Source organism: Ornithodoros turicata, chromosome 3 (assembly GCF_037126465.1).
Source record: "Ornithodoros turicata isolate Travis chromosome 3, ASM3712646v1, whole genome shotgun sequence".
NCBI lineage: Eukaryota > Metazoa > Arthropoda > Arachnida > Ixodida > Argasidae > Ornithodoros > Ornithodoros turicata.
In genome coordinates, this window is record NC_088203.1 from 16802416 (window position 1) to 16809829 (window position 7414).

Here is a 7414-nt window from a genome sequence, read left to right on the forward strand (position 1 = left end):
AGAAACTGTGAAACAGCACTAGTACGGTTAATTGCGCTATCGGCACATATCTCCAAGTGCGCTCGATGCAAAAGACCGTGCACACTTCTAATGCTCTTCCGACTTCTGTCGACTGCTCTGTGGCTTTTCAAAGATGGGTGAATTAGCCAGCCGTCGGAAGTGAGAGGCAGTACTGGGAAAGCCGTAGCTAGACAATCGGCAGGACCCCTCCGGAGTGCGAGGCACGGCTTGCACCAACTCGGGCTTGTATAGGCGGTTATTTCAGGATTCCGAGACCGGCTATTGTACCTGGAAAACGTGAGAGAGTAGAGTCGGAACTTATAGAACGTTCAGTCTAGGCGTTACATATGCTAGATGGAAAGTGCTCTTTCGGTTCAATAACGGTCTACAGACCTGAATTTCACCCCCATCCTCACGCTTTGACTACAAATGGTCCACCTTAATCGAACGAAAGTTTGTCGAACACATGTGACACGGCATGGAACGGTTAACTCATCGGAAATTTTCTAGACTAGACCATAATTTAGCACATCTTATTGTAGGCATACATTGGTTGTGATGAGAGCTGGTGCGGGCAGGCCCTTGCCAATAAATCTCGTTACACGCACTAGGAAGGAAGAACAATGCCAACCGTTTCTTGTTCTGCGCCTTGTGCTTTGTGTTCTGAAACGTCATTGATGTGTGAAGCTGGTCATTTCGCCTCATGTAGTACTCATTGAAGTCGAGACGGAACCCGAGTCCTTGAAGCGTGTAATCCCTCTGGTCTGCCAGGCTTACCAAGAAGCGTTGGGTGAAGTCCTATAACACAAAGACCAACTGCGTTGCAGAACCGCGCACATTTCGCGACACTGTTTTGCTGGCATCCTCTGTGTGGTGCCCTGGAGGGTTACCAAGAGGGTGAGAGTGACCTCACCTGATATTTGTCGGAAACACGCTCCAGCCGGGTACGGAATCTCGACGCCTCCGTCGAAAAGCTTGCTCTTACAGATCCCTAGATAGGAGTTACAAAGTTGCTTCTGGACTGAAGGATTGTCTCAGGTTAACTAATGTCATATCGTAGATAGATGTGATAAGCAGCGAATTATGACGGACCACCATAGCTTACCATGACAGAGTGTTTCTTTGCTTCAGCACGAGAGTCGACCTCCCTGTTAGCCACAGAAAAGATCTCGTCCTGAACCTCCTTGAAGCACAGCATGCATAAGATATCCTGCACGTGCAAGACGGAATAAACCTCCTACTGTATGGCCATATTGTCAACGAACCCTAGACTCCGGGTCGAGCCGAGCTCGACACATGACCGTCTCCAGGAATTCCTCATGGGCGTTGATGATCTGGTCCAGGTCCTCAGCTTCTTCAACCTTTGTTTGCAGTTCTGCCAATGCACACTCAATCACCTGCAAGCAGAAATATGCAGATGATTTGGGCACTGGCAGAATAGCCCATGACGGCTGATCACTGTGATTAACTGTAATGGGAAGCGGTACGGTACGGTATAGGTACTAAATTCGATTGTAACCTCGAAGACCTCATGCAAACCCATTCAAGATTCAGGAAAACTTTAGTGTGTCCTAAAAGCCCAATACACCCGAGCAGTATCGAAAATAATAGACCACTTCAGAAAATCCCAGGGGGCTATGGGAACTTGGAAAAGAAGGAGAAGGTCCCCAAACTGTTTCGGTTCCTGCTCTCTGAAGTGAACCATTTCAGTCAGCATTATGCTGCAGCGATGCAGCACAGGAAAGCATTCTGGAAAGCACAAGTTCCCGCATGACGGACCGTTGAAATATCTAAATACCGCGTTATACTGCTACCAGAGCACTGGAAGCATCGGAAGATGACTCGAGCATCAACGACCCTATCAGGTCGCAAATTCCCGAACGCAATTCCCACTAGCTTTTCCTCATGACCATATTACGTGACCGTGACCGCGAGCAGCTGATCTCGACAGAAACAGAAATGGTAGACTTTTACGAAGTCCTTCGGACGTCGCAGGTAGGTTATACGTTTTTCTTCTATACTTTTCGGCTAGACACAATAAATGCTGCACACCAGGTAAGCGAGAACGAAGTAACTTCATGTTGACTATCTGCTCAGTCCGGGCTGCCGTGGCGACGTACTACACATGTTTGGCTCCCCATAGATGGTTGAAGAGCCTCAAGTAGACCGACATGCAATATGGTGTAAATATCTGTAAATAATAAAGAAAAGTAAACCAATGCATTATGTTAATAATAAAGTACGCTATACAAGTAAAAGTCATACCGTTCCTATTGGTGCGTCAACGTGGTAATAGAGGCTGAAGGTATCCCACCCTGTATCTCCAGGATTCACCTGAATGGTGCCAAGGAAATGTAGCCTACAATAATAGCCCACGAATCTGTGCTGGTCTAACTGACCTCGAGCAATTGTACATCAAGACGTCGTAGGATGTCCTGGTCGATGAACTGGGCATTCGTCGCGCGGATGCTTTCTGCGAGGGCTTCTGTCAGGATGTACTTGTGGAGCCTCTGCGCTGGTTGACTCAAATGTCGGCTACGAGTACGGGGAAAGTGGGAGTCATAACTTAACGGTGCCGGAGAAATTGTTGAAACGAGCACTCACTCCAGCAAGCCCATCAGGTGAAGAACAAAGTCACCCTGTCCATGAAGAAAGAACTGGCGGTGCCTGCATATAAGAGTGAAGTAAGTACGCAGGCGCTCATGCTTGAAATGCTCAGCTACCGCCAATATTAAAGCTTGAAAACTGGCCTTCGTTTCCACTGCCGTTCCCGATTATGGAAGAAACGTTTCCGTTTTTGCTTCCGGCTCCAATTTAGGTGATACATAGTTCCCGTTAGCGTAGTGATCGACTTCCGTGAGACGCGCTCAAGTTTAAAATGTTCTTGTCTAAGACCTGAAGTGGTTTGTTATAAATATTTTTCAAAGTCTCCACAGGTCAAACAGGTCGCGAATCCCAATGCTCAATGCGGAGCTAGCACTCTGAACCCGCTAGAGAGCAAGACACTCCAGTACGGAAGCACACGATCCGAATCGACCTGCGAAAAACAATTGCCATCCAGCTAAGGGTTTGGGGGGAAACCGTTGAATACTGCCAGGGCTTGCTTTTGGTTTGTTTCGCAAGTGGGGACAGAATAGTTTATTAGAGTTCCAGCCGAATGCGAGTTTTCTCGGCAGAGCGCGAGAGAGCTCTCCGTCGTATATGAGCGAGTTAACCTAAAACAACCAACCGGACACGCGAATTAGATCTGACGGACAATGCGCATTTCACTGGTCGGCCCGGGGGAGTGAATTCGCACGTTTGGCTCCTTGCTCTGCCGAGACACATACTACGTCAGGTCCGAATTCGCCATTGGAAAACTGCCTAGTGAAAAGGCCTCGACGGCTGACGCTGGAAAGGCGGTGACCTTTCCAGCGCCGGCCAAGCAGTCGCTCCCTGTGCGACTTACGACCGCCGGACGGCAGTGACCAACCAATCGAAGAGGCAAAGAAGCACACGAGGGTCCGTTAACGATTCCGATCGCGTTGTTTATTTTCCACTGCGCTGTACATGCGAAGCCAGTCCCGCCAGTCGCTTGTCCCGCCCTCGTAGGCACTACAGGACGATTCTCCGTTCGCCGTACCCTGCTCCACGAGCGCACGCACGACAGTCGGTTTTGGTTCATGAACACAATGTCTGCACAGTGCTGTTCGAGAAAGCATTAGTCACCTGCAAATGTTGCTTGAACTTATACCGGGAGTTGAGTACTGACAAGACCCTCCGGCTCCGATCGAGATATATCCTGTCTAGGGACCCCTCCGATGCTTCGTCGTCGTCTTCGTCAAACAATAGTTGCACTGAAAGCACAGATTTAGGCGGGATGTGTCAAAATTGCGGAGACAATGCTCCATACCTGACGACGTGTCTAAAGAGTCGGTCATGTTGCCTTCTGCCGTGCTGTCTCCACACACGCGCAAAAGAAAGTTCACTGCCTTTCCAGTGCAATGGACCTGAAATAATTTTATTCCCCGCTTAACTGGGGCGATCGGCGCAATGCAACCAGCCATAACTAATATATTCGTTTTCTGTTTCGAGCACACAACGGTATACCTTTGTAGCTTGCGATTCTGACAAGAAGGAAGGCACCATGCATGTACTTGCGGAGGAATTATTTATCATGCCACAAGCTCTCTGAATCCGCCGCAGCGTATGCAGCAATGAAGAACTGCAGACCGACAAATAAAAGTCTTCGGGGAAAGCAAACACCGAATTTTATACCGACGTCATAGTAGACATCCACTATCTCTCCACTGCGTAACCATCGATACAACATCCTCTGCCACGGCTTCACGACCTATAACGAAGATTGGTGTGAAGACACGCTGGTTCCAGGTGCATGTTTGACACTCTACGAATGTATGCGGATGGGGGAAGAGAACCCCAGAGAGTAACCGCGAGTAACCTTGTACAGAGCCGTATATTAAAAGGAGTGTGGCCATTGGGAGGAGTCGACCTGTCCATCACAGTTCCGGGCCTTTGATTGGTTTGCTTTTTACCACGGGGGTCGCCATGACACTTTACTGCCACCCAAAATGGCGACGAAAACAAACACGGTGAAGCGGGAATTTCGTGACAAAACATTTTCATGGACTGCTCTGCTTTTACGCTGCAGATGTACATCCTCATATACGTTTCTCGGAAATCAGTTTCAACTGATGCTCCGCTATCGATATCTAACCGAATTTTTTTTTTTTTTTTTTTTGTCGTGGGTGTTAGGCCTAGTGAACACATGCGATCGCAACGAAATCATAACAAAACCGGCACTGTGTTGCACGATTTTTAACTTAATTAGTGAACCTTATGGATATAAACATTTTTATTCCAACTATTCTTGTAGATAAGTTAAAAAATCGTACCGACGACAGGATGTGTACCAGCATGTGGTTCTGCCGGCAGCTGTACAACAACAGAAGCAGACGACAATTCCCGACCTGCATTGTGCAGCCTAGGTGGCGTTCATCAAATTTGCATGGAAAATCCACTAGTTTTGAAGATCGCGAGAGGTATCCACATCAATACCATCCAATCCACTTGCCACCCAAAATGGCGCTGCCCATGTTGGACGGGGGGAGAAATAGTGAGGATAGGTTGATTGATAGTGTACCATATTTCTAGACGTCATTGGTCAGAAAGCTGAAAAAGTGGGTGGAGCTTCAGTACTAAATCGGTGACACCCTGGACGACAATGATATGCTACCCGCGAATCAAGAATGGAGACTAATTCGCAGTAAGCCGTAAGCTCATTTCGAAGAGCAGCAACGAAACTCTCCGCAAGGAGGCCGTTCGAACGGGCTTCAGACATGCTGCCGCACACTCTAAGAAAAAAAAAAGGAGTAAAACGGGGAGTAATTGCAGCTTCTACTCCCCTAGTCTGCAATGACTCCCCATTTTAGTCCCCTAACCCAACATTTAGTCCCGACATTTACTCCCCAGGACTGCAAATTGTCACTAAACTTCGCGAATGGTCTCCTGAATGCAAAAGTCTACGTAAATATGTGCCCTTGGTCAATTTGAACGACATAAGGCTGTATAACTCAGACAACGTAGCAATTTTCCAGCCACACAGAGTAAGAAACAGCACATCTTTCTTCGCAAATTGTGCCCTAGTATGGCGCAAGATTTTATACCACTCGATATATCACGGTTGACGGTTTGCTTCAAAGTGTTTTCATGCATGCGCACCAATTATGTACCTGGGACTCTTACAACAGCGCGTGAAATGCGGTCCCACTCTGTGACATTCATTTACTCCCGTGCATTTACTCCCGAAAGGGACTATGTTTTGTGGCAATGCAATTACTCCCCAAAAGGAGTAAAAGTACTCCTTTTTTTCTTAGAGTGCAGTAAGATCTCACACTACGATACAGAAGGCCCATTTCAGACATCCTTAGCATGAGCCTCTGGGTTGGCTGCGAGACGGACACCTGCAACGACAGTACAATTAGAGCCTGAACGTCACGGCCCAAGTAAACTAGTATACCGTAGGATTCATCACGAAGCACTCAGCAGTATCGACGAAGCAAAGGATTTCGCCACCAATTCCTAAGAGCGCCCACATTACTGCTGTAAGTAACTCTATGCGACATGATGTCTTGCTTGTACACGAGTCCAGCGACTCACAAGCTTCATCTGTCTCGTAGACTCTACGTTGACGACCATTTTCTTCAGGCTTTTTGTTGTTCAACAGTTAATGAAATTGCGGCTGATGGAAGTGACATGCAATCCGAGCAGATACTGCTGCAACAGCTTGCGACAGCTTTATATCTCATGCTGTTGTATCGCACAAATCATCGCAAGTTGCTTCCTCTTTTACACACCGTAGCTATCGCCTTTGGCTGTACGTCCGAACGGTGGTACAGGAACTTCAACATGGCCATGCAACCTTTGAAGTCAGTAGTAAGAGGGCGGTCAGAAACTACAGGGTGGCGAAACTACAACCTGGACCTCTGACCCCTGCCCTGAGCCCTGCGCGTATTTTTCCCCGCACGGCGCGTGCGCGGAGGGTTGTCCGCGCGATTATCGGCGGGGGGAGGGCTGCGTGCGCGCTTACCCTCTCACATTTTTCAGCCTGGGCCGACTTCTTTCGACATTTTTCAGCCTTGGCCGACTTGGGTCGCGTATTTTTTCTCGCACCCGGCGGGCGGCGCTCGAGTGGAGGCTCTTACTAGAGTCACTGTACCCCCGGTACAGTAACTCTAGCTCTTACCGGTGGGCGGCGCGTGGCCGGAGGGCTGCGTGCGCGTTTACCCTCTCATATTTTTCAACCTGGGCCGACTTCTTTCGTCATTTTTCAATCTGTGCCGAATTCAATCGTTTTTTTTTTCAGCTACAACAGGTGTGCAGTAGGCTCTTTACATGCAAAGGATAGCCATAAGCAAAAGTACAAGTGAGAATATATTTATTAAAGTCATTAGTGTCAGAAATTATGTTATGGCTCTGCATGAATGGGAAAAACTTAGCCAAAAATCTGAAGCAGAAGAAACACAATACACCTAACAATACTTATTACTTGATTATTACATGATTGGGTGATGGGTGGACTTGGTGTCCCCCCCCCCAAACAACCCCTCGTTCAGGATACGCTCACCTCGCTCACCACTTCAACGACCCCACAAATCAATATTGTCTACAAGCTTTCATCCGGCCTCATTTCACCACACGTACAGATGAAGCTTGAATTTCGCGCTACGCCCGAGCCCGTAACCATCCAGTCATTTTATTTTATTTATTTATTTGTATTTTGTGAATGAATGACGTTACGGATATTCGTGATACAGGTGTTAGAATGTTCCAGTCAGATACCCTCTCCTGGGCTGCCTGTGAGCCAGGTTTCTTTTTCTTTTTATGTGTGTGTGTTTTTCATTTATTTATTTAT

The 7414-nt window shown here is 47.7% G+C and overlaps 1 pseudogene; it reads right to left on the reverse strand.

Moving 5' to 3' along the window:
• Window positions 1-256: 256 nt before the first annotated feature.
• On the reverse strand, window positions 257-5341 carry LOC135389180 (gamma-tubulin complex component 3-like; annotated as a pseudogene).
• Between the last annotated feature and the right edge of the window lie 2073 nt (window positions 5342-7414).